A 20,520-nucleotide genomic window follows, 5' to 3' on the forward strand; every position below is an offset into this window, starting at 1 on the left:
GAGTTTAGCCAGCTTGTACAACTCTCTGTCAGAGCATGAGTAGGCTCTACAAGCAATCTCTGTTAGCTCGCCGTGATCGTATAGTGGTTAGTACTCTGCGTTGTGGCCGCAGCAACCCCGGTTCGAATCCGGGTCACGGCACTTCATTGCCATTTCGAAAGGGTTGTAATTTTGATTGAGTTGAAACTTACTCTGTGAGCTAAGAAACTCCCCGAAACGACCAAAATGATGAAGAAATAGTGTATGATTCTGAATGTTTACTCATATCTCGTGACACACCTATCACATGTTAATGCCAACTTTGGGTCCCAAACCGTAGTTTAAGAATCCATGTCAGAGGATCTTGAGTTTATTCAGCTCGAGACCCAAATGAAAAATGTACTGTCCTCGAATGACCCAAATTAAGAAGAAATAGTATGTGACTTCAAAAGTTTACTGATATCTCGCTGCCCACCTCTCACATACTCAGGCCCACTTTGGGTCCCAAAACATAGCATAAGAAACCCTGTTGCTAGACAATTGTAGGTATCCATATCGATTCCAAAATTAGTAAATAACATCTGTTTTGTGATGTGATTTTGCAAGACAGAGATATGGGTTAAATGAACGAGACTGGTTTGACTTAAATACGTGTGGCGGTGACCTTACCTGCATCAGACGTGATGTCTATGGGCGCTGTGGCTTAGTTGGTTAAAGCGCCTGTCTAGTAAACAGGAGATCCTGAGTTCGAATCTCAGCAGAGCCTTTTCAAGCAGTTCATTGAACACATTGATGGAAAAGCTCAGAGTGGAGGGCACTCAGCTATTCTCAACCAATTGGTTAACAGAATTATGAGTGTTGAGAGGAGAGAAAACTTGAGGAGGGTGCAATTGAGATATTCCAAATTCACGGAAAAAGAGAGCTTTTTGAATGAATTACAACGTACCAACTGTCTGAAGTTCAACTGGTTCTTCAGTTTATTCATTTCGAGCGCTAAATGAAAAGAGTTTAGCCAGCTTGTACAACTCTCTGTCAGAGCATGAGTAGGCTCTAGAAGCAATCTCTGTTAGCTTGCCGTGATCGTATAGTGGTTAGTACTCTGCGTTGTGGCCGCAGCAACCCCGGTTCGAATCCGGGTCACGGCACTTCATTGCCATTTCGAAAGGGTTGTAATTTTGATTGAGTTGAAACTTACTCTGTGAGCTAAGAAACTCCCCGAAACGACCAAAATGATGAAGAAATAGTGTATGATTCTGAATGTTTACTCATATCTCGTGACACACCTATCACATGTTAATGCCAACTTTGGGTCCCAAACCGTAGTTTAAGAATCCATGTCAGAGGATCTTGAGTTTATTCAGCTCGAGACCCAAATGAAAAATGTACTGTTCTCGAATGACCCAAATTAAGAAGAAATAGTATGTGACTTCAAAAGTTTACTGATATCTCGCTGCCCACCTCTCACATACTCTGTCCCACTTTGGGTCCCAAAACATAGCATAAGAAACCCTGTTGCTAGACAATTGTAGGTATCCATATCGATTCCAAAATTAGTAAATAACATCTGTTTTGTGATGTGATTTTGCAAGACAGAGATATGGGTTAAATGAACGAGACTGGTTTGACTTAAATACGTGTGGCGGTGACCTTACCTGCATCAGACGTGATGTCTATGGGCGCTGTGGCTTAGTTGGTTAAAGCGCCTGTCTAGTAAACAGGAGATCCTGAGTTCGAATCTCAGCAGAGCCTTTTCAAGCAGTTCATTGAACACATTGATGGAAAAGGTCAGAGTGGATGGCACTCAGCTATTCTCAACCAATTGGTTAACAGAATTATGAGTGTTGAGAGGAGAGAAAACTTGAGGAGGGTGCAATTGAGATATTCCAAATTCACGGAAAAAGAGAGCTTTTTGAATGAATTACAACGTACCAACTGTCTGAAGTTCAACTGGTTCTTCAGTTTATTCATTTCGAGCGCTAAATGAAAAGAGTTTAGCCAGCTTGTACAACTCTCTGTCAGAGCATGAGTAGGCTCTACAAGCAATCTCTGTTAGCTTGCCGTGATCGTATACTGGTTAGTACTCTGCGTTGTGGCCGCAGCAACCCCGGTTCGAATCCGGGTCACGGCACTTCATTGCCATTTCGAAAGGGTTGTAATTTTGATTGAGTTGAAACTTACTCTGTGAGCTAAGAAACTCCCCGAAACGACCAAAATGATGAAGAAATAGTGTATGATTCTGAATGTTTACTCATATCTCGTGACACACCTATCACATGTTAATGCCAACTTTGGGTCCCAAACCGTAGTTTAAGAATCCATGTCAGAGGATCTTGAGTTTATTCAGCTCGAGACCCAAATGAAAAATGTACTGTCCTCGAATGACCCAAATTAAGAAGAAATAGTATGTGACTTCAAAAGTTTACTGATATCTCGCTGCCCACCTCTCACATACTCAGGCCCACTTTGTGTCCCAAAACATAGCATAAGAAACCCTGTTGCTAGACAATTGAAGGTGTCCATATCGATTCCAAAATTAGTAAATAACATCTGTTTTGTTATGTGATTTTGCAAGACAGAGATATGGGTTAAATGAACGAGACTGGTTTGACTTAAACACGTGTGGCGGTGACCTTACCTGCATCAGACGTGATGTCTATGGGCGCTGTGGCTTAGTTGTTTAAAGCGCCTGTCTAGTAAACAGGAGATCCTGAGTTCGAATCTCAGCAGAGCCTTTTCAAGCAGTTCATTGAACACATTGATGGAAAAGGTCAGAGTGGAGGGCACTCAGCTATTCTCAACCAATTGGTTAACAGAATTATGAGTGTTGAGAGGAGAGAAAACTTGAGGAGGGTGCAATTGAGATATTCCAAATTCACGGAAAAAGAGAGCTTTTTGAATGAATTACAACGTACCAACTGTCTGAAGCTCAACTGGTTCTTCAGTTTATTCATTTCGAGCGCTAAATGAAAAGAGTTTAGCCAGCTTGTACAACTCTCTGTCAGAGCATGAGTAGACTCTACAAGCGATCTCTGTTAGCTTGCCGTGATCGTATAGTGGTTAGTACTCTGCGTTGTGGCCGCAGCAACCTCGGTTCGAATCCGGGTCACGGCACTTCATTGCCATTTCGAAAGGGTTGTAATTTTGATTGAGTTGAAACTTACTCTGTGAGCTAAGAAACTCCCCGAAACGACCAAAATGATGAAGAAATAGTGTATGATTCTGAATGTTTACTCATATCTCGTGACACACCTATCACATGTTAATGCCAACTTTGGGTCCCAAACCGTAGTTTAAGAATCCATGTCAGAGGATCTTGAGTTTATTCAGCTCGAGACCCAAATGAAAAATGTACTGTCCTCGAATGACCCAAATTAAGAAGAAATAGTATGTGACTTCAAAAGTTTACTGATATCTCGCTGCCCACCTCTCACATACTCAGGCCCACTTTGGGTCCCAAAACATAGCATAAGAAACCCTGTTGCTAGACAATTGTAGGTATCCATATCGATTCCAAAATTAGTAAATAACATCTGTTTTGTTATGTGATTTTGCAAGACAGAGATATGGGTTAAATGAACGAGACTGGTTTGACTTAAATACGTGTGGCGGTGACCTTTCCTGCATCAGACATGAGGTCTATGGGCGCTGTGGCTTAGTTGGTTAAAGCGCCTGTCTAGTAAACAGGAGATCCTGAGTTCGAATCTCAGCAGAGCCTTTTCAAGCAGTTCATAGAACACATTAATGGAAAAGGTCAGAGTGGAGGGCACTCTGCTATTCTCAACCAATGGGTTAACAGAATTATGAGTGTTGAGAGGAGAGAAAACTTGAGGAGGGTGCAATTGAGATATTCCAAATTCACGGAAAAAGAGAGCTTTTTGAATGAATTACAACGTACCAACTGTCTGAAGTTCAACTGGTTCTTCAGTTTATTCATTTCGAGCGCTAAATGAAAAGAGTTTAGCCAGCTTGTACAACTCTCTGTCAGAGCATGAGTAGGCTCTACAAGCAATCTCTGTTAGCTTGCCGTGATCGTATAGTGGTTAGTACTCTGCGTTGTGGCCGCAGCAACCCCGGTTCGAATCCGGGTCACGGCACTTCATTGCCATTTCGAAAGGGTTGTAATTTTGATTGAGTTGAAACTTACTCTGTGAGCTAAGAAACTCCCCCAAAATGATGAAGAAATAGTGTATGATTCTGAATGTTTACTCATATCTCGTGACACACCTATCACATGTTAATGCCAACTTTGGGTCCCAAACCGTAGTTTAAGAATCCATGTCAGAGGATCTTGAGTTTATTCAGCTCGAGACCCAAATGAAAAATGTACTGTCCTCGAATGACCCAAATTAAGAAGAAATAGTATGTGACTTCAAAAGTTTACTGATATCTCGCTGCCCACCTCTCACATACTCAGGCCCACTTTGGGTCCCAAAACATAGCATAAGAAACCCTGTTGCTAGACAATTGTAGGTATCCATATCGATTCCAAAATTAGTAAATAACATCTGTTTTGTGATGTGATTTTGCAAGACAGAGATATGGGTTAAATGAACGAGACTGGTTTGACTTAAATACGTGTGGCGGTGACCTTACCTGCATCAGACGTGATGTCTATGGGCGCTGTGGCTTAGTTGGTTAAAGCGCCTGTCTAGTAAACAGGAGATCCTGAGTTCGAATCTCAGCAGAGCCTTTTCAAGCAGTTCATTGAACACATTGATGGAAAAGGTCAGAGTGGAGGGCACTCAGCTATTCTCAACCAATGGGTTAACAGAATTATGAGTGTTGAGAGGAGAGAAAACTTGAGGAGGGTGCAATTGAGATATTCCAAATTCACGGAAAAAGAGAGCTTTTTGAATGAATTACAACGTACCAACTGTCTGAAGTTCAACTGGTTCTTCAGTTTATTCATTTCGAGCGCTAAATGAAAAGAGTTTAGCCAGCTTGTACAACTCTCTGTCAGAGCATGAGTAGGCTCTACAAGCAATCTCTGTTAGCTTGCCGTGATCGTATAGTGGTTAGTACTCTGCGTTGTGGCCGCAGCAACCCCGGTTCGAATCCGGGTCACGGCACTTCATTGCCATTTCGAAAGGGTTGTAATTTTGATTGAGTTGAAACTTACTCTGTGAGCTAAGAAACTCCCCGAAACGACCAAAATGATGAAGAAATAGTGTATGATTCTAAATGTTTACTCATATCTCGTGACACACCTATCACATGTTAATGCCAACTTTGGGTCCCAAACCGTAGTTTAAGAATCCATGTCAGAGGATCTTGAGTTTATTCAGCTCGAGACCCAAATGAAAAATGTACTGTCCTCGAATGACCCAAATTAAGAAGAAATAGTATGTGACTTCAAAAGTTTACTGATATCTCGCTGCCCACCTCTCACATACTCAGGCCCACTTTGGGTCCCAAAACATAGCATAAGAAACCCTGTTGCTAGACAATTGTAGGTATCCATATCGATTCCAAAATTAGTAAATAACATCTGTTTTGTGATGTGATTTTGCAAGACAGAGATATGGGTTAAATGAACGAGACTGGTTTGACTTAAATACGTGTGGCGGTGACCTTACCTGCATCAGACGTGATGTCTATGGGCGCTGTGGCTTAGTTGGTTAAAGCGCCTGTCTAGTAAACAGGAGATCCTGAGTTCGAATCTCAGCAGAGCCTTTTCAAGCAGTTCATTGAACACATTGATGGAAAAGGTCAGAGTGGAGGGCACTCAGCTATTCTCAACCAATGGGTTAACAGAATTATGAGTGTTGAGAGGAGAGAAAACTTGAGGAGGGTGCAATTGAGATATTCCAAATTCACGGAAAAAGAGGGCTTTTTGAATGAATTACAACGTACCAACTGTCTGAAGTTCAACTGGTTCTTCAGTTTATTCATTTCGAGCGCTAAATGAAAAGAGTTTAGCCAGCTTGTACAACTCTCTGTCAGAGCATGAGTAGGCTCTACAAGCAATCTCTGTTAGATTGCCGTGATCGTATAGTGGTTAGTACTCTGCGATGTGGCCGCAGCAACTCCGGTTCGAATCCGGGTCACGGCACTTCATTGCCATTTCGAAAGGGTTGTAATTTTGATTGAGTTGAAACTTACTCTGTGAGCTAAGAAACTCCCCGAAACGACCAAAATGATGAAGAAATAGTGTATGATTCTGAATGTTTACTCATATCTCGTGACACACCTATCACATGTTAATGCCAACTTTGGGTCCCAAACCGTAGTTTAAGAATCCATGTCAGAGGATCTTGAGTTTATTCAGCTCGAGACCCAAATGAAAAATGTACTGTCCTCGAATGACCCAAATTAAGAAGAAATAGTATGTGACTTCAAAAGTTTACTGATATCTCGCTGCCCACCTCTCACATACTCAGGCCCACTTTGGGTCCCAAAACATAGCATAAGAAACCCTGTTGCTAGACAATTGTAGGTATCCATATCGATTCCAAAATTAGTAAATAACATCTGTTTTGTGATGTGATTTTGCAAGACAGAGATATGGGTTAAATGAACGAGACTGGTTTGACTTAAATACGTGTGGCGGTGACCTTACCTGCATCAGACGTGATGTCTATGGGCGCTGTGGCTTAGTTGGTTAAAGCGCCTGTCTAGTAAACAGGAGATCCTGAGTTCGAATCTCAGCAGAGCCTTTTCAAGCAGTTCATTGAACACATTGATGGAAAAGCTCAGAGTGGAGGGCACTCAGCTATTCTCAACCAATTGGTTAACAGAATTATGAGTGTTGAGAGGAGAGAAAACTTGAGGAGGGTGCAATTGAGATATTCCAAATTCACGGAAAAAGAGAGCTTTTTGAATGAATTACAACGTACCAACTGTCTGAAGTTCAACTGGTTCTTCAGTTTATTCATTTCGAGCGCTAAATGAAAAGAGTTTAGCCAGCTTGTACAACTCTCTGTCAGAGCATGAGTAGGCTCTACAAGCAATCTCTGTTAGCTTGCCGTGATCGTATAGTGGTTAGTACTCTGCGTTGTGGCCGCAGCAACCCCGGTTCGAATCCGGGTCACGGCACTTCATTGCCATTTCGAAAGGGTTGTAATTTTGATTGAGTTGAAACTTACTCTGTGAGCTAAGAAACTCCCCGAAACGACCAAAATGATGAAGAAATAGTGTATGATTCTGAATGTTTACTCATATCTCGTGACACACCTATCACATGTTAATGCCAACTTTGGGTCCCAAACCGTAGTTTAAGAATCCATGTCAGAGGATCTTGAGTTTATTCAGCTCGAGACCCAAATGAAAAATGTACTGTCCTCGAATGACCCAAATTAAGAAGAAATAGTATGTGACTTCAAAAGTTTACTGATATCTCGCTGCCCACCTCTCACATACTCAGGCCCACTTTGGGTCCCAAAACATAGCATAAGAAACCCTGTTGCTAGACAATTGTAGGTATCCATATCGATTCCAAAATTAGTAAATAACATCTGTTTTGTGATGTGATTTTGCAAGACAGAGATATGGGTTAAATGAACGAGACTGGTTTGACTTAAACACGTGTGGCGGTGACCTTACCTGCATCAGACGTGATGTCTATGGGCGCTGTGGCTTAGTTGGTTAAAGCGCCTGTCTAGTAAACAGGAGATCCTGAGTTCGAATCTCAGCAGAGCCTTTTCAAGCAGTTCATTGAACACATTGATGGAAAAGGTCAGAGTGGAGGGCACTCAGCTATTCTCAACCAATTGGTTAACAGAATTATGAGTGTTGAGAGGAGAGAAAACTTGAGGAGGGTGCAATTGAGATATTCCAAATTCACGGAAAAAGAGAGCTTTTTGAATGAATTACAACGTACCAACTGTCTGAAGTTCAACTGGTTCTTCAGTTTATTCATTTCGAGCGCTAAATGAAAAGAGTTTAGCCAGCTTGTACAACTCTCTGTCAGAGCATGAGTAGGCTCTACAAGCAATCTCTGTTAGCTTGCCGTGATCGTATAGTGGTTAGTACTCTGCGTTGTGGCCGCAGCAACCCCGGTTCGAATCCGGGTCACGGCACTTCATTGCCATTTCGAAAGGGTTGTAATTTTGATTGAGTTGAAACTTACTCTGTGAGCTAAGAAACTCCCCGAAACGACCAAAATGATGAAGAAATAGTGTATGATTCTGAATGTTTACTCATATCTCGTGACACACCTATCACATGTTAATGCCAACTTTGGGTCCCAAACCGTAGTTTAAGAATCCATGTCAGAGGATCTTGAGTTTATTCAGCTCGAGACCCAAATGAAAAATGTACTGTCCTCGAATGACCCAAATTAAGAAGAAATAGTATGTGACTTCAAAAGTTTACTGATATCTCGCTGCCCACCTCTCACATACTCAGGCCCACTTTGGGTCCCAAAACATAGCATAAGAAACCCTGTTGCTAGACAATTGTAGGTATCCATATCGATTCCAAAATTAGTAAATAACATCTGTTTTGTGATGTGATTTTGCAAGACAGAGATATGGGTTAAATGAACGAGACTGGTTTGACTTAAATACGTGTGGCGGTGACCTTACCTGCATCAGACGTGATGTCTATGGGCGCTGTGGCTTAGTTGGTTAAAGCGCCTGTCTAGTAAACAGGAGATCCTGAGTTCGAATCTCAGCAGAGCCTTTTCAAGCAGTTCATTGAACACATTGATGGAAAAGCTCAGAGTGGAGGGCACTCAGCTATTCTCAACCAATTGGTTAACAGAATTATGAGTGTTGAGAGGAGAGAAAACTTGAGGAGGGTGCAATTGAGATATTCCAAATTCACGGAAAAAGAGAGCTTTTTGAATGAATTACAACGTACCAACTGTCTGAAGTTCAACTGGTTCTTCAGTTTATTCATTTCGAGCGCTAAATGAAAAGAGTTTAGCCAGCTTGTACAACTCTCTGTCAGAGCATGAGTAGACTCTACAAGCGATCTCTGTTAGCTTGCCGTGATCGTATAGTGGTTAGTACTCTGCGTTGTGGCCGCAGCAACCTCGGTTCGAATCCGGGTCACGGCACTTCATTGCCATTTCGAAAGGGTTGTAATTTTGATTGAGTTGAAACTTTGTGAGCTAAGAAACTCCCCGAAACGACCAAAATGATGAAGAAATAGTGTATGATTCTGAATGTTTACTCATATCTCGTGACACACCTATCACATGTTAATGCCAACTTTGGGTCCCAAACCGTAGTTTAAGAAACCATGTCAGAGGATCTTGAGTTTATTCAGCTCGAGACCCAAATGAAAAATGTACTGTCCTCGAATGACCCAAATTAAGAAGAAATAGTATGTGACTTCAAAACTTTACTGATATCTCGCTGCCCACCTCTCACATACTCAGGCCCTCTTTGGGTCCCAAAACATAGCATAAGAAACCCTGTTGCTAGACAATTGAAGGTGTCCATATCGATTCCAAAATTAGTAAATAACATCTGTTTTGTGATGTGATTTTGCAAGACAGAGATATGGGTTAAATGAACGAGACTGGTTTGACTTAAATACGTGTGGCGGTGACCTTACCTGCATCAGACGTGATGTCTATGGGCGCTGTGGCTTAGTTGGTTAAAGCGCCTGTCTAGTAAACAGGAGATCCTGAGTTCGAATCTCAGCAGAGCCTTTTCAAGCAGTTCATTGAACACATTGATGGAAAAGGTCAGAGTGGAGGGCACTCAGCTATTCTCAACCAATTGGTTAACAGAATTATGAGTGTTGAGAGGAGAGAAAACTTGAGGAGGGTGCAATTGAGATATTCCAAATTCACGGAAAAAGAGAGCTTTTTGAATGAATTACAACGTACCAACTGTCTGAAGTTCAACTGGTTCTTCAGTTTATTCATTTCGAGCGCTAAATGAAAAGAGTTTAGCCAGCTTGTACAACTCTCTGTCAGAGCATGAGTAGGCTCTACAAGCAATCTCTGTTAGCTTGCCGTGATCGTATAGTGGTTAGTACTCTGCGTTGTGGCCGCAGCAACCCCGGTTCGAATCCGGGTCACGGCACTTCATTGCCATTTCGAAAGGGTTGTAATTTTGATTGAGTTGAAACTTACTCTGTGAGCTAAGAAACTCCCCGAAACGACCAAAATGATGAAGAAATAGTGTATGATTCTGAATGTTTACTCATATCTCGTGACACACCTATCACATGTTAATGCCAACTTTGGGTCCCAAACCGTAGTTTAAGAATCCATGTCAGAGGATCTTGAGTTTATTCAGCTCGAGACCCAAATGAAAAATGTACTGTCCTCGAATGACCCAAATTAAGAAGAAATAGTATGTGACTTCAAAAGTTTACTGATATCTCGCTGCCCACCTCTCACATACTCAGGCCCACTTTGGGTCCCAAAACATAGCATAAGAAACCCTGTTGCTAGACAATTGTAGGTATCCATATCGATTCCAAAATTAGTAAATAACATCTGTTTTGTGATGTGATTTTGCAAGACAGAGATATGGGTTAAATGAACGAGACTGGTTTGACTTAAATACGTGTGGCGGTGACCTTACCTGCATCAGACGTGATGTCTATGGGCGCTGTGGCTTAGTTGGTTAAAGCGCCTGTCTAGTAAACAGGAGATCCTGAGTTCGAATCTCAGCAGAGCCTTTTCAAGCAGTTCATTGAACACATTGATGGAAAAGGTCAGAGTGGAGGGCACTCTGCTATTCTCAACCAATTGGTTAACAGAATTATGAGTGTTGAGAGGAGAGAAAACTTGAGGAGGGTGCAATTGAGATATTCCAAATTCACGGAAAAAGAGAGCTTTTTGAATGAATTACAACGTACCAACTGTCTGAAGTTCAACTGGTTCTTCAGTTTATTCATTTCGAGCGCTAAATGAAAAGAGTTTAGCCAGCTTGTACAACTCTCTGTCAGAGCATGAGTAGGCTCTACAAGCAATCTCTGTTAGCTTGCCGTGATCGTATAGTGGTTAGTACTCTGCGTTGTGGCCGCAGCAACCCCGGTTCGAATCCGGGTCACGGCACTTCATTGCCATTTCGAAAGGGTTGTAATTTTGATTGAGTTGAAACTTACTCTGTGAGCTAAGAAACTCCCCGAAACGACCAAAATGATGAAGAAATAGTGTATGATTCTGAATGTTTACTCATATCTCGTGACACACCTATCACATGTTAATGCCAACTTTGGGTCCCAAACCGTAGTTTAAGAATCCATGTCAGAGGATCTTGAGTTTATTCAGCTCGAGACCCAAATGAAAAATGTACTGTCCTCGAATGACCCAAATTAAGAAGAAATAGTATGTGACTTCAAAAGTTTACTGATATCTCGCTGCCCACCTCTCACATACTCAGGCCCACTTTGGGTCCCAAAACATAGCATAAGAAACCCTGTTGCTAGACAATTGTAGGTATCCATATCGATTCCAAAATTAGTAAATAACATCTGTTTTGTGATGTGATTTTGCAAGACAGAGATATGGGTTAAATGAACGAGACTGGTTTGACTTAAACACGTGTGGCGGTGACCTTACCTGCATCAGACGTGATGTCTATGGGCGCTGTGGCTTAGTTGGTTAAAGCGCCTGTCTAGTAAACAGGAGATCCTGAGTTCGAATCTCAGCAGAGCCTTTTCAAGCAGTTCATTGAACACATTGATGGAAAAGCTCAGAGTGGAGGGCACTCTGCTATTCTCAACCAATTGGTTAACAGAATTATGAGTGTTGAGAGGAGAGAAAACTTGAGGAGGGTGCAATTGAGATATTCCAAATTCACGGAAAAAGAGAGCTTTTTGAATGAATTACAACGTACCAACTGTCTGAAGTTCAACTGGTTCTTCAGTTTATTCATTTCGAGCGCTAAATGAAAAGAGTTTAGCCAGCTTGTACAACTCTCTGTCAGAGCATGAGTAGGCTCTACAAGCAATCTCTGTTAGCTTGCCGTGATCGTATAGTGGTTAGTACTCTGCGTTGTGGCCGCAGCAACCCCGGTTCGAATCCGGGTCACGGCACTTCATTGCCATTTCGAAAGGGTTGTAATTTTGATTGAGTTGAAACTTACTCTGTGAGCTAAGAAACTCCCCGAAACGACCAAAATGATGAAGAAATAGTGTATGATTCTGAATGTTTACTCATATCTCGTGACACACCTATCACATGTTAATGCCAACTTTGGGTCCCAAACCGTAGTTTAAGAATCCATGTCAGAGGATCTTGAGTTTATTCAGCTCGAGACCCAAATGAAAAATGTACTGTCCTCGAATGACCCAAATTAAGAAGAAATAGTATGTGACTTCAAAAGTTTACTGATATCTCGCTGCCCACCTCTCACATACTCAGGCCCACTTTGGGTCCCAAAACATAGCATAAGAAACCCTGTTGCTAGACAATTGTAGGTATCCATATCGATTCCAAAATTAGTAAATAACATCTGTTTTGTGATGTGATTTTGCAAGACAGAGATATGGGTTAAATGAACGAGACTGGTTTGACTTAAATACGTGTGGCGGTGACCTTACCTGCATCAGACGTGATGTCTATGGGCGCTGTGGCTTAGTTGGTTAAAGCGCCTGTCTAGTAAACAGGAGATCCTGAGTTCGAATCTCAGCAGAGCCTTTTCAAGCAGTTCATTGAACACATTGATGGAAAAGCTCAGAGTGGAGGGCACTCTGCTATTCTCAACCAATTGGTTAACAGAATTATGAGTGTTGAGAGGAGAGAAAACTTGAGGAGGGTGCAATTGAGATATTCCAAATTCACGGAAAAAGAGAGCTTTTTGAATGAATTACAACGTACCAACTGTCTGAAGTTCAACTGGTTCTTCAGTTTATTCATTTCGAGCGCTAAATGAAAAGAGTTTAGCCAGCTTGTACAACTCTCTGTCAGAGCATGAGTAGGCTCTACAAGCAATCTCTGTTAGCTTGCCGTGATCGTATAGTGGTTAGTACTCTGCGTTGTGGCCGCAGCAACCCCGGTTCGAATCCGGGTCACGGCACTTCATTGCCATTTCGAAAGGGTTGTAATTTTGATTGAGTTGAAACTTACTCTGTGAGCTAAGAAACTCCCCGAAACGACCAAAATGATGAAGAAATAGTGTATGATTCTGAATGTTTACTCATATCTCGTGACACACCTATCACATGTTAATGCCAACTTTGGGTCCCAAACCGTAGTTTAAGAATCCATGTCAGAGGATCTTGAGTTTATTCAGCTCGAGACCCAAATGAAAAATGTACTGTCCTCGAATGACCCAAATTAAGAAGAAATAGTATGTGACTTCAAAAGTTTACTGATATCTCGCTGCCCACCTCTCACATACTCAGGCCCACTTTGGGTCCCAAAACATAGCATAAGAAACCCTGTTGCTAGACAATTGTAGGTATCCATATCGATTCCAAAATTAGTAAATAACATCTGTTTTGTGATGTGATTTTGCAAGACAGAGATATGGGTTAAATGAACGAGACTGGTTTGACTTAAATACGTGTGGCGGTGACCTTACCTGCATCAGACGTGATGTCTATGGGCGCTGTGGCTTAGTTGGTTAAAGCGCCTGTCTAGTAAACAGGAGATCCTGAGTTCGAATCTCAGCAGAGCCTTTTCAAGCAGTTCATTGAACACATTGATGGAAAAGCTCAGAGTGGAGGGCACTCTGCTATTCTCAACCAATTGGTTAACAGAATTATGAGTGTTGAGAGGAGAGAAAACTTGAGGAGGGTGCAATTGAGATATTCCAAATTCACGGAAAAAGAGAGCTTTTTGAATGAATTACAACGTACCAACTGTCTGAAGTTCAACTGGTTCTTCAGTTTATTCATTTCGAGCGCTAAATGAAAAGAGTTTAGCCAGCTTGTACAACTCTCTGTCAGAGCATGAGTAGGCTCTACAAGCAATCTCTGTTAGCTTGCCGTGATCGTATAGTGGTTAGTACTCTGCGTTGTGGCCGCAGCAACCCCGGTTCGAATCCGGGTCACGGCACTTCATTGCCATTTCGAAAGGGTTGTAATTTTGATTGAGTTGAAACTTACTCTGTGAGCTAAGAAACTCCCCGAAACGACCAAAATGATGAAGAAATAGTGTATGATTCTGAATGTTTACTCATATCTCGTGACACACCTATCACATGTTAATGCCAACTTTGGGTCCCAAACCGTAGTTTAAGAATCCATGTCAGAGGATCTTGAGTTTATTCAGCTCGAGACCCAAATGAAAAATGTACTGTCCTCGAATGACCCAAATTAAGAAGAAATAGTATGTGACTTCAAAAGTTTACTGATATCTCGCTGCCCACCTCTCACATACTCAGGCCCACTTTGGGTCCCAAAACATAGCATAAGAAACCCTGTTGCTAGACAATTGAAGGTGTCCATATCGATTCCAAAATTAGTAAATAACATCTGTTTTGTGATGTGATTTTGCAAGACAGAGATATGGGTTAAATGAACGAGACTGGTTTGACTTAAATACGTGTGGCGGTGACCTTACCTGCATCAGACGTGATGTCTATGGGCGCTGTGGCTTAGTTGGTTAAAGCGCCTGTCTAGTAAACAGGAGATCCTGAGTTCGAATCTCAGCAGAGCCTTTTCAAGCAGTTCATTGAACACATTGATGGAAAAGCTCAGAGTGGAGGGCACTCAGCTATTCTCAACCAATTGGTTAACAGAATTATGAGTGTTGAGAGGAGAGAAAACTTGAGGAGGGTGCAATTGAGATATTCCAAATTCACGGAAAAAGAGAGCTTTTTGAATGAATTACAACGTACCAACTGTCTGAAGTTCAACTGGTTCTTCAGTTTATTCATTTCGAGCGCTAAATGAAAAGAGTTTAGCCAGCTTGTACAACTCTCTGTCAGAGCATGAGTAGGCTCTACAAGCAATCTCTGTTAGCTTGCCGTGATCGTATAGTGGTTAGTACTCTGCGTTGTGGCCGCAGCAACCCCGGTTCGAATCCGGGTCACGGCACTTCATTGCCATTTCGAAAGGGTTGTAATTTTGATTGAGTTGAAACTTACTCTGTGAGCTAAGAAACTCCCCGAAACGACCAAAATGATGAAGAAATAGTGTATGATTCTGAATGTTTACTCATATCTCGTGACACACCTATCACATGTTAATGCCAACTTTGGGTCCCAAACCGTAGTTTAAGAATCCATGTCAGAGGATCTTGAGTTTATTCAGCTCGAGACCCAAATGAAAAATGTACTGTCCTCGAATGACCCAAATTAAGAAGAAATAGTATGTGACTTCAAAAGTTTACTGATATCTCGCTGCCCACCTCTCACATACTCAGGCCCACTTTGGGTCCCAAAACATAGCATAAGAAACCCTGTTGCTAGACAATTGTAGGTATCCATATCGATTCCAAAATTAGTAAATAACATCTGTTTTGTGATGTGATTTTGCAAGACAGAGATATGGGTTAAATGAACGAGACTGGTTTGACTTAAACACGTGTGGCGGTGACCTTACCTGCATCAGACGTGATGTCTATGGGCGCTGTGGCTTAGTTGGTTAAAGCGCCTGTCTAGTAAACAGGAGATCCTGAGTTCGAATCTCAGCAGAGCCTTTTCAAGCAGTTCATTGAACACATTGATGGAAAAGCTCAGAGTGGAGGGCACTCTGCTATTCTCAACCAATTGGTTAACAGAATTAGGAGTGTTGAGAGGAGAGAAAACTTGAGGAGGGTGCAATTGAGATATTCCAAATTCACGGAAAAAGAGAGCTTTTTGAATGAATTACAACGTACCAACTGTCTGAAGTTCAACTGGTTCTTCAGTTTATTCATTTCGAGCGCTAAATGAAAAGAGTTTAGCCAGCTTGTACAACTCTCTGTCAGAGCATGAGTAGGCTCTACAAGCAATCTCTGTTAGCTTGCCGTGATCGTATAGTGGTTAGTACTCTGCGTTGTGGCCGCAGCAACCCCGGTTCGAATCCGGGTCACGGCACTTCATTGCCATTTCGAAAGGGTTGTAATTTTGATTGAGTTGAAACTTACTCTGTGAGCTAAGAAACTCCCCGAAACGACCAAAATGATGAAGAAATAGTGTATGATTCTGAATGTTTACTCATATCTCGTGACACACCTATCACATGTTAATGCCAACTTTGGGTCCCAAACCGTAGTTTAAGAATCCATGTCAGAGGATCTTGAGTTTATTCAGCTCGAGACCCAAATGAAAAATGTACTGTCCTCGAATGACCCAAATTAAGAAGAAATAGTATGTGACTTCAAAAGTTTACTGATATCTCGCTGCCCACCTCTCACATACTCAGGCCCACTTTGGGTCCCAAAACATAGCATAAGAAACCCTGTTGCTAGACAATTGTAGGTATCCATATCGATTCCAAAATTAGTAAATAACATCTGTTTTGTGATGTGATTTTGCAAGACAGAGATATGGGTTAAATGAACGAGACTGGTTTGACTTAAATACGTGTGGCGGTGACCTTACCTGCATCAGACGTGATGTCTATGGGCGCTGTGGCTTAGTTGGTTAAAGCGCCTGTCTAGTAAACAGGAGATCCTGAGTTCGAATCTCAGCAGAGCCTTTTCAAGCAGTTCATTGAACACATTGATGGAAAAGCTCAGAGTGGAGGGCACTCTGCTATTCTCAACCAATTGGTTAACAGAATTATGAGTGTTGAGAGGAGAGAAAACTTGAGGAGGGTGCAATTGAGATATTCCAAATTCACGGAAAAAGAGAGCTTTTTGAATGAATTACAACGTACCAACTGTCTGAAGTTCAACTGGTTCTTCAGTTTATTCATTTCGAGCGCTAAATGAAAAGAGTTTAGCCAGCTTGTACAACTCTCTGTCAGAGCATGAGTAGGCTCTACAAGCAATCTCTGTTAGCTTGCCGTGATCGTATAGTGGTTAGTACTCTGCGTTGTGGCCGCAGCAACCCCGGTTCGAATCCGGGTCACGGCACTTCATTGCCATTTCGAAAGGGTTGTAATTTTGATTGAGTTGAAACTTACTCTGTGAGCTAAGAAACTCCCCGAAACGACCAAAATGATGAAGAAATAGTGTATGATTCTGAATGTTTACTCATATCTCGTGACACACCTATCACATGTTAATGCCAACTTTGGGTCCCAAACCGTAGTTTAAGAATCCATGTCAGAGGATCTTGAGTTTATTCAGCTCGAGACCCAAATGAAAAATGTACTGTCCTCGAATGACCCAAATTAAGAAGAAATAGTATGTGACTTCAAAAGTTTACTGATATCTCGCTGCCCACCTCTCACATACTCAGGCCCACTTTGGGTCCCAAAACATAGCATAAGAAACCCTGTTGCTAGACAATTGAAGGTGTCCATATCGATTCCAAAATTAGTAAATAACATCTGTTTTGTGATGTGATTTTGCAAGACAGAGATATGGGTTAAATGAACGAGACTGGTTTGACTTAAATACGTGTGGCGGTGACCTTACCTGCATCAGACGTGATGTCTATGGGCGCTGTGGCTTAGTTGGTTAAAGCGCCTGTCTAGTAAACAGGAGATCCTGAGTTCGAATCTCAGCAGAGCCTTTTCAAGCAGTTCATTGAACACATTGATGGAAAAGCTCAGAGTGGAGGGCACTCTGCTATTCTCAACCAATTGGTTAACAGAATTAGGAGTGTTGAGAGGAGAGAAAACTTGAGGAGGGTGCAATTGAGATATTCCAAATTCACGGAAAAAGAGAGCTTTTTGAATGAATTACAACGTACCAACTGTCTGAAGTTCAACTGGTTCTTCAGTTTATTCATTTCGAGCGCTAAATGAAAAGAGTTTAGCCAGCTTGTACAACTCTCTGTCAGAGCATGAGTAGGCTCTACAAGCAATCTCTGTTAGCTTGCCGTGATCGTATAGTGGTTAGTACTCTGCGTTGTGGCCGCAGCAACCCCGGTTCGAATCCGGGTCACGGCACTTCATTGCCATTTCGAAAGGGTTGTAATTTTGATTGAGTTGAAACTTACTCTGTGAGCTAAGAAACTCCCCGAAACGACCAAAATGATGAAGAAATAGTGTATGATTCTGAATGTTTACTCATATCTCGTGACACACCTATCACATGTTAATGCCAACTTTGGGTCCCAAACCGTAGTTTAAGAATCCATGTCAGAGGATCTTGAGTTTATTCAGCTCGAGACCCAAATGAAAAATGTACTGTCCTCGAATGACCCAAATTAAGAAGAAATAGTATGTGACTTCAAAAGTTTACTGATATCTCGCTGCCCACCTCTCACATACTCAGGCCCACTTTGGGTCCCAAAACATAGCATAAGAAACCCTGTTGCTAGACAATTGAAGGTGTCCATATCGATTCCAAAATTAGTAAATAACATCTGTTTTGTGATGTGATTTTGCAAGACAGAGATATGGGTTAAATGAACGAGACTGGTTTGACTTAAATACGTGTGGCGGTGACCTTACCTGCATCAGACGTGAGGTCTATGGGCGCTGTGGCTTAGTTGGTTAAAGCGCCTGTCTAGTAAACAGGAGATCCTGAGTTCGAATCTCAGCAGAGCCTTTTCAAGCAGTTCATTGAACACATTGATGGAAAAGGTCAGAGTGGAGGGCACTCTGCTATTCTCAACCAATGGGTTAACAGAATTAGGAGTGTTGAGAGGAGAGAAAACTTGAGGAGGGTGCAATTGAGATATTCCAAATTCACGGAAAAAGAGAGCTTTTTGAATGAATTACAACGTACCAACTGTCTGAAGTTCAACTGGTTCTTCAGTTTATTCATTTCGAGCGCTAAATGAAAAGAGTTTAGCCAGCTTGTACAACTCTCTGTCAGAGCATGAGTAGGCTCTACAAGCAATCTCTGTTAGCTTGCCGTGATCGTATAGTGGTTAGTACTCTGCGTTGTGGCCGCAGCAACCCCGGTTCGAATCCGGGTCACGGCACTTCATTGCCATTTCGAAAGGGTTGTAATTTTGATTGAGTTGAAACTTACTCTGTGAGCTAAGAAACTCCCCGAAACGACCAAAATGATGAAGAAATAGTGTATGATTCTGAATGTTTACTCATATCTCGTGACACACCTATCACATGTTAATGCCAACTTTGGGTCCCAAACCGTAGTTTAAGAATCCATGTCAGAGGATCTTGAGTTTATTCAGCTCGAGACCCAAATGAAAAATGTACTGTCCTCGAATGACCCAAATTAAGAAGAAATAGTATGTGACTTCAAAAGTTTACTGATATCTCGCTGCCCACCTCTCACATACTCAGGCCCACTTTGGGTCCCAAAACATAGCATAAGAAACCCTGTTGCTAGACAATTGTAGGTATCCATATCGATTCCAAAATTAGTAAATAACATCTGTTTTGTGATGTGATTTTGCAAGACAGAGATATGGGTTAAATGAACGAGACTGGTTTGACTTAAATACGTGTGGCGGTGACCTTACCTGCATCAGACGTGATGTCTATGGGCGCTGTGGCTTAGTTGGTTAAAGCGCCTGTCTAGTAAACAGGAGATCCTGAGTTCGAATCTCAGCAGAGCCTTTTCAAGCAGTTCATTGAACACATTGATGGAAAAGCTCAGAGTGGAGGGCACTCTGCTATTCTCAACCAATGGGTTAACAGAATTATGAGTGTTGAGAGGAGAGAAAACTTGAGGAGGGTGCAATTGAGATATTCCAAATTCACGGAAAAAGAGAGCTTTTTGAATGAATTACAACGTACCAACTGTCTGAAGTTCAACTGGTTCTTCAGTTTATTCATTTCGAGCGCTAAATGAAAAGAGTTTAGCCAGCTTGTACAACTCTCTGTCAGAGCATGAGTAGGCTCTAGAAGCAATCTCTGTTAGCTTGCCGTGATCGTATAGTGGTTAGTACTCTGCGTTGTGGCCGCAGCCCCCGGTTCGAATCCGGGTCACGGCACTTCATTGCCATTTCGAAAGGGTTGTAATTTTGATTGAGTTGAAACTTACTCTGTGAGCTAAGAAACTCCCCGAAACGACCAAAATGATGAAGAAATAGTGTATGATTCTGAATGTTTACTCATATCTCGTGACACACCTATCACATGTTAATGCCAACTTTGGGTCCCAAACCGTAGTTTAAGAATCCATGTCAGAGGATCTTGAGTTTATTCAGCTCGAGACCCAAATGAAAAATGTACTGTCCTCGAATGACCCAAATTAAGAAGAAATAGTATGTGACTTCAAAAGTTTACTGATATCTCGCTGCCCACCTCTCACATACTCAGGCCCACTTTGGGTCCCAAAACATAGCATAAGAAACCCTGTTGCTAGACAATTGTAGGTATCCATATCGATTCCAAAATTAGTAAATAACATCTGTTTTGTGATGTGATTTTGCAAGACAGAGATATGGGTTAAATGAACGAGACTGGTTTGACTTAAATACGTGTGGCGGTGACCTTACCTGCATCAGACGTGATGTCTATGGGCGCTGTGGCTTAGTTGGTTAAAGCGCCTGTCTAGTAAACAGGAGATCCTGAGTTCGAATCTCAGCAGAGCCTTTTCAAGCAGTTCATTGAACACATTGATGGAAAAGCTCAGAGTGGAGGGCACTCAGCTATTCTCAACCAATTGGTTAACAGAATTAGGAGTGTTGAGAGGAGAGAAAACTTGAGGAGGGTGCAATTGAG

The 20,520-nt window shown here is 41.9% G+C and overlaps 40 non-coding genes across 40 annotated transcripts; all 40 read left to right on the top strand.

Annotated features, from left to right (window-relative positions):
* The first annotated feature begins 69 nt into the window (after window positions 1-69).
* On the top strand, window positions 70-141 carry trnah-gug (transfer RNA histidin (anticodon GUG)). The gene has a single exon. It is a non-coding gene; the product is annotated as a tRNA-His (tRNA).
* Window positions 142-671: 530 nt separating this feature from the next.
* Window positions 672-745, top strand: trnat-agu (transfer RNA threonine (anticodon AGU)). The gene has a single exon. It is a non-coding gene; the product is annotated as a tRNA-Thr (tRNA).
* Window positions 746-1,052: 307 nt separating this feature from the next.
* trnah-gug (transfer RNA histidin (anticodon GUG)) lies at window positions 1,053-1,124 on the top strand. Its single transcript has one exon. It is a non-coding gene; the product is annotated as a tRNA-His (tRNA).
* Window positions 1,125-1,654: 530 nt separating this feature from the next.
* trnat-agu (transfer RNA threonine (anticodon AGU)) lies at window positions 1,655-1,728 on the top strand. The gene has a single exon. It is a non-coding gene; the product is annotated as a tRNA-Thr (tRNA).
* A 909-nt stretch (window positions 1,729-2,637) lies between these two features.
* Window positions 2,638-2,711, top strand: trnat-agu (transfer RNA threonine (anticodon AGU)). Its single transcript has one exon. It is a non-coding gene; the product is annotated as a tRNA-Thr (tRNA).
* A 307-nt stretch (window positions 2,712-3,018) lies between these two features.
* trnah-gug (transfer RNA histidin (anticodon GUG)) lies at window positions 3,019-3,090 on the top strand. The gene has a single exon. It is a non-coding gene; the product is annotated as a tRNA-His (tRNA).
* A 530-nt stretch (window positions 3,091-3,620) lies between these two features.
* Window positions 3,621-3,694, top strand: trnat-agu (transfer RNA threonine (anticodon AGU)). The gene has a single exon. It is a non-coding gene; the product is annotated as a tRNA-Thr (tRNA).
* Window positions 3,695-4,001: 307 nt separating this feature from the next.
* Window positions 4,002-4,073, top strand: trnah-gug (transfer RNA histidin (anticodon GUG)). Its single transcript has one exon. It is a non-coding gene; the product is annotated as a tRNA-His (tRNA).
* A 522-nt stretch (window positions 4,074-4,595) lies between these two features.
* trnat-agu (transfer RNA threonine (anticodon AGU)) lies at window positions 4,596-4,669 on the top strand. The gene has a single exon. It is a non-coding gene; the product is annotated as a tRNA-Thr (tRNA).
* A 307-nt stretch (window positions 4,670-4,976) lies between these two features.
* trnah-gug (transfer RNA histidin (anticodon GUG)) lies at window positions 4,977-5,048 on the top strand. Its single transcript has one exon. It is a non-coding gene; the product is annotated as a tRNA-His (tRNA).
* A 530-nt stretch (window positions 5,049-5,578) lies between these two features.
* trnat-agu (transfer RNA threonine (anticodon AGU)) lies at window positions 5,579-5,652 on the top strand. Its single transcript has one exon. It is a non-coding gene; the product is annotated as a tRNA-Thr (tRNA).
* A 909-nt stretch (window positions 5,653-6,561) lies between these two features.
* On the top strand, window positions 6,562-6,635 carry trnat-agu (transfer RNA threonine (anticodon AGU)). The gene has a single exon. It is a non-coding gene; the product is annotated as a tRNA-Thr (tRNA).
* Window positions 6,636-6,942: 307 nt separating this feature from the next.
* On the top strand, window positions 6,943-7,014 carry trnah-gug (transfer RNA histidin (anticodon GUG)). The gene has a single exon. It is a non-coding gene; the product is annotated as a tRNA-His (tRNA).
* A 530-nt stretch (window positions 7,015-7,544) lies between these two features.
* trnat-agu (transfer RNA threonine (anticodon AGU)) lies at window positions 7,545-7,618 on the top strand. Its single transcript has one exon. It is a non-coding gene; the product is annotated as a tRNA-Thr (tRNA).
* Window positions 7,619-7,925: 307 nt separating this feature from the next.
* Window positions 7,926-7,997, top strand: trnah-gug (transfer RNA histidin (anticodon GUG)). The gene has a single exon. It is a non-coding gene; the product is annotated as a tRNA-His (tRNA).
* Window positions 7,998-8,527: 530 nt separating this feature from the next.
* trnat-agu (transfer RNA threonine (anticodon AGU)) lies at window positions 8,528-8,601 on the top strand. Its single transcript has one exon. It is a non-coding gene; the product is annotated as a tRNA-Thr (tRNA).
* Window positions 8,602-8,908: 307 nt separating this feature from the next.
* On the top strand, window positions 8,909-8,980 carry trnah-gug (transfer RNA histidin (anticodon GUG)). Its single transcript has one exon. It is a non-coding gene; the product is annotated as a tRNA-His (tRNA).
* A 526-nt stretch (window positions 8,981-9,506) lies between these two features.
* Window positions 9,507-9,580, top strand: trnat-agu (transfer RNA threonine (anticodon AGU)). Its single transcript has one exon. It is a non-coding gene; the product is annotated as a tRNA-Thr (tRNA).
* A 307-nt stretch (window positions 9,581-9,887) lies between these two features.
* Window positions 9,888-9,959, top strand: trnah-gug (transfer RNA histidin (anticodon GUG)). Its single transcript has one exon. It is a non-coding gene; the product is annotated as a tRNA-His (tRNA).
* A 530-nt stretch (window positions 9,960-10,489) lies between these two features.
* Window positions 10,490-10,563, top strand: trnat-agu (transfer RNA threonine (anticodon AGU)). Its single transcript has one exon. It is a non-coding gene; the product is annotated as a tRNA-Thr (tRNA).
* A 307-nt stretch (window positions 10,564-10,870) lies between these two features.
* Window positions 10,871-10,942, top strand: trnah-gug (transfer RNA histidin (anticodon GUG)). The gene has a single exon. It is a non-coding gene; the product is annotated as a tRNA-His (tRNA).
* A 530-nt stretch (window positions 10,943-11,472) lies between these two features.
* trnat-agu (transfer RNA threonine (anticodon AGU)) lies at window positions 11,473-11,546 on the top strand. Its single transcript has one exon. It is a non-coding gene; the product is annotated as a tRNA-Thr (tRNA).
* Window positions 11,547-11,853: 307 nt separating this feature from the next.
* trnah-gug (transfer RNA histidin (anticodon GUG)) lies at window positions 11,854-11,925 on the top strand. Its single transcript has one exon. It is a non-coding gene; the product is annotated as a tRNA-His (tRNA).
* Window positions 11,926-12,455: 530 nt separating this feature from the next.
* Window positions 12,456-12,529, top strand: trnat-agu (transfer RNA threonine (anticodon AGU)). Its single transcript has one exon. It is a non-coding gene; the product is annotated as a tRNA-Thr (tRNA).
* A 307-nt stretch (window positions 12,530-12,836) lies between these two features.
* trnah-gug (transfer RNA histidin (anticodon GUG)) lies at window positions 12,837-12,908 on the top strand. Its single transcript has one exon. It is a non-coding gene; the product is annotated as a tRNA-His (tRNA).
* Window positions 12,909-13,438: 530 nt separating this feature from the next.
* Window positions 13,439-13,512, top strand: trnat-agu (transfer RNA threonine (anticodon AGU)). Its single transcript has one exon. It is a non-coding gene; the product is annotated as a tRNA-Thr (tRNA).
* Window positions 13,513-13,819: 307 nt separating this feature from the next.
* On the top strand, window positions 13,820-13,891 carry trnah-gug (transfer RNA histidin (anticodon GUG)). The gene has a single exon. It is a non-coding gene; the product is annotated as a tRNA-His (tRNA).
* A 530-nt stretch (window positions 13,892-14,421) lies between these two features.
* Window positions 14,422-14,495, top strand: trnat-agu (transfer RNA threonine (anticodon AGU)). Its single transcript has one exon. It is a non-coding gene; the product is annotated as a tRNA-Thr (tRNA).
* A 307-nt stretch (window positions 14,496-14,802) lies between these two features.
* trnah-gug (transfer RNA histidin (anticodon GUG)) lies at window positions 14,803-14,874 on the top strand. Its single transcript has one exon. It is a non-coding gene; the product is annotated as a tRNA-His (tRNA).
* Window positions 14,875-15,404: 530 nt separating this feature from the next.
* Window positions 15,405-15,478, top strand: trnat-agu (transfer RNA threonine (anticodon AGU)). The gene has a single exon. It is a non-coding gene; the product is annotated as a tRNA-Thr (tRNA).
* A 307-nt stretch (window positions 15,479-15,785) lies between these two features.
* On the top strand, window positions 15,786-15,857 carry trnah-gug (transfer RNA histidin (anticodon GUG)). The gene has a single exon. It is a non-coding gene; the product is annotated as a tRNA-His (tRNA).
* A 530-nt stretch (window positions 15,858-16,387) lies between these two features.
* On the top strand, window positions 16,388-16,461 carry trnat-agu (transfer RNA threonine (anticodon AGU)). The gene has a single exon. It is a non-coding gene; the product is annotated as a tRNA-Thr (tRNA).
* Window positions 16,462-16,768: 307 nt separating this feature from the next.
* Window positions 16,769-16,840, top strand: trnah-gug (transfer RNA histidin (anticodon GUG)). The gene has a single exon. It is a non-coding gene; the product is annotated as a tRNA-His (tRNA).
* A 530-nt stretch (window positions 16,841-17,370) lies between these two features.
* trnat-agu (transfer RNA threonine (anticodon AGU)) lies at window positions 17,371-17,444 on the top strand. The gene has a single exon. It is a non-coding gene; the product is annotated as a tRNA-Thr (tRNA).
* A 307-nt stretch (window positions 17,445-17,751) lies between these two features.
* trnah-gug (transfer RNA histidin (anticodon GUG)) lies at window positions 17,752-17,823 on the top strand. The gene has a single exon. It is a non-coding gene; the product is annotated as a tRNA-His (tRNA).
* A 530-nt stretch (window positions 17,824-18,353) lies between these two features.
* trnat-agu (transfer RNA threonine (anticodon AGU)) lies at window positions 18,354-18,427 on the top strand. The gene has a single exon. It is a non-coding gene; the product is annotated as a tRNA-Thr (tRNA).
* Window positions 18,428-18,734: 307 nt separating this feature from the next.
* Window positions 18,735-18,806, top strand: trnah-gug (transfer RNA histidin (anticodon GUG)). Its single transcript has one exon. It is a non-coding gene; the product is annotated as a tRNA-His (tRNA).
* A 530-nt stretch (window positions 18,807-19,336) lies between these two features.
* Window positions 19,337-19,410, top strand: trnat-agu (transfer RNA threonine (anticodon AGU)). Its single transcript has one exon. It is a non-coding gene; the product is annotated as a tRNA-Thr (tRNA).
* A 307-nt stretch (window positions 19,411-19,717) lies between these two features.
* trnah-gug (transfer RNA histidin (anticodon GUG)) lies at window positions 19,718-19,787 on the top strand. Its single transcript has one exon. It is a non-coding gene; the product is annotated as a tRNA-His (tRNA).
* Window positions 19,788-20,317: 530 nt separating this feature from the next.
* trnat-agu (transfer RNA threonine (anticodon AGU)) lies at window positions 20,318-20,391 on the top strand. Its single transcript has one exon. It is a non-coding gene; the product is annotated as a tRNA-Thr (tRNA).
* Window positions 20,392-20,520: the final 129 nt, after the last annotated feature.

This window comes from Salmo salar, chromosome ssa13 (genome assembly GCF_905237065.1).
Source record: "Salmo salar chromosome ssa13, Ssal_v3.1, whole genome shotgun sequence".
Classification (NCBI taxonomy): domain Eukaryota; kingdom Metazoa; phylum Chordata; class Actinopteri; order Salmoniformes; family Salmonidae; genus Salmo; species Salmo salar.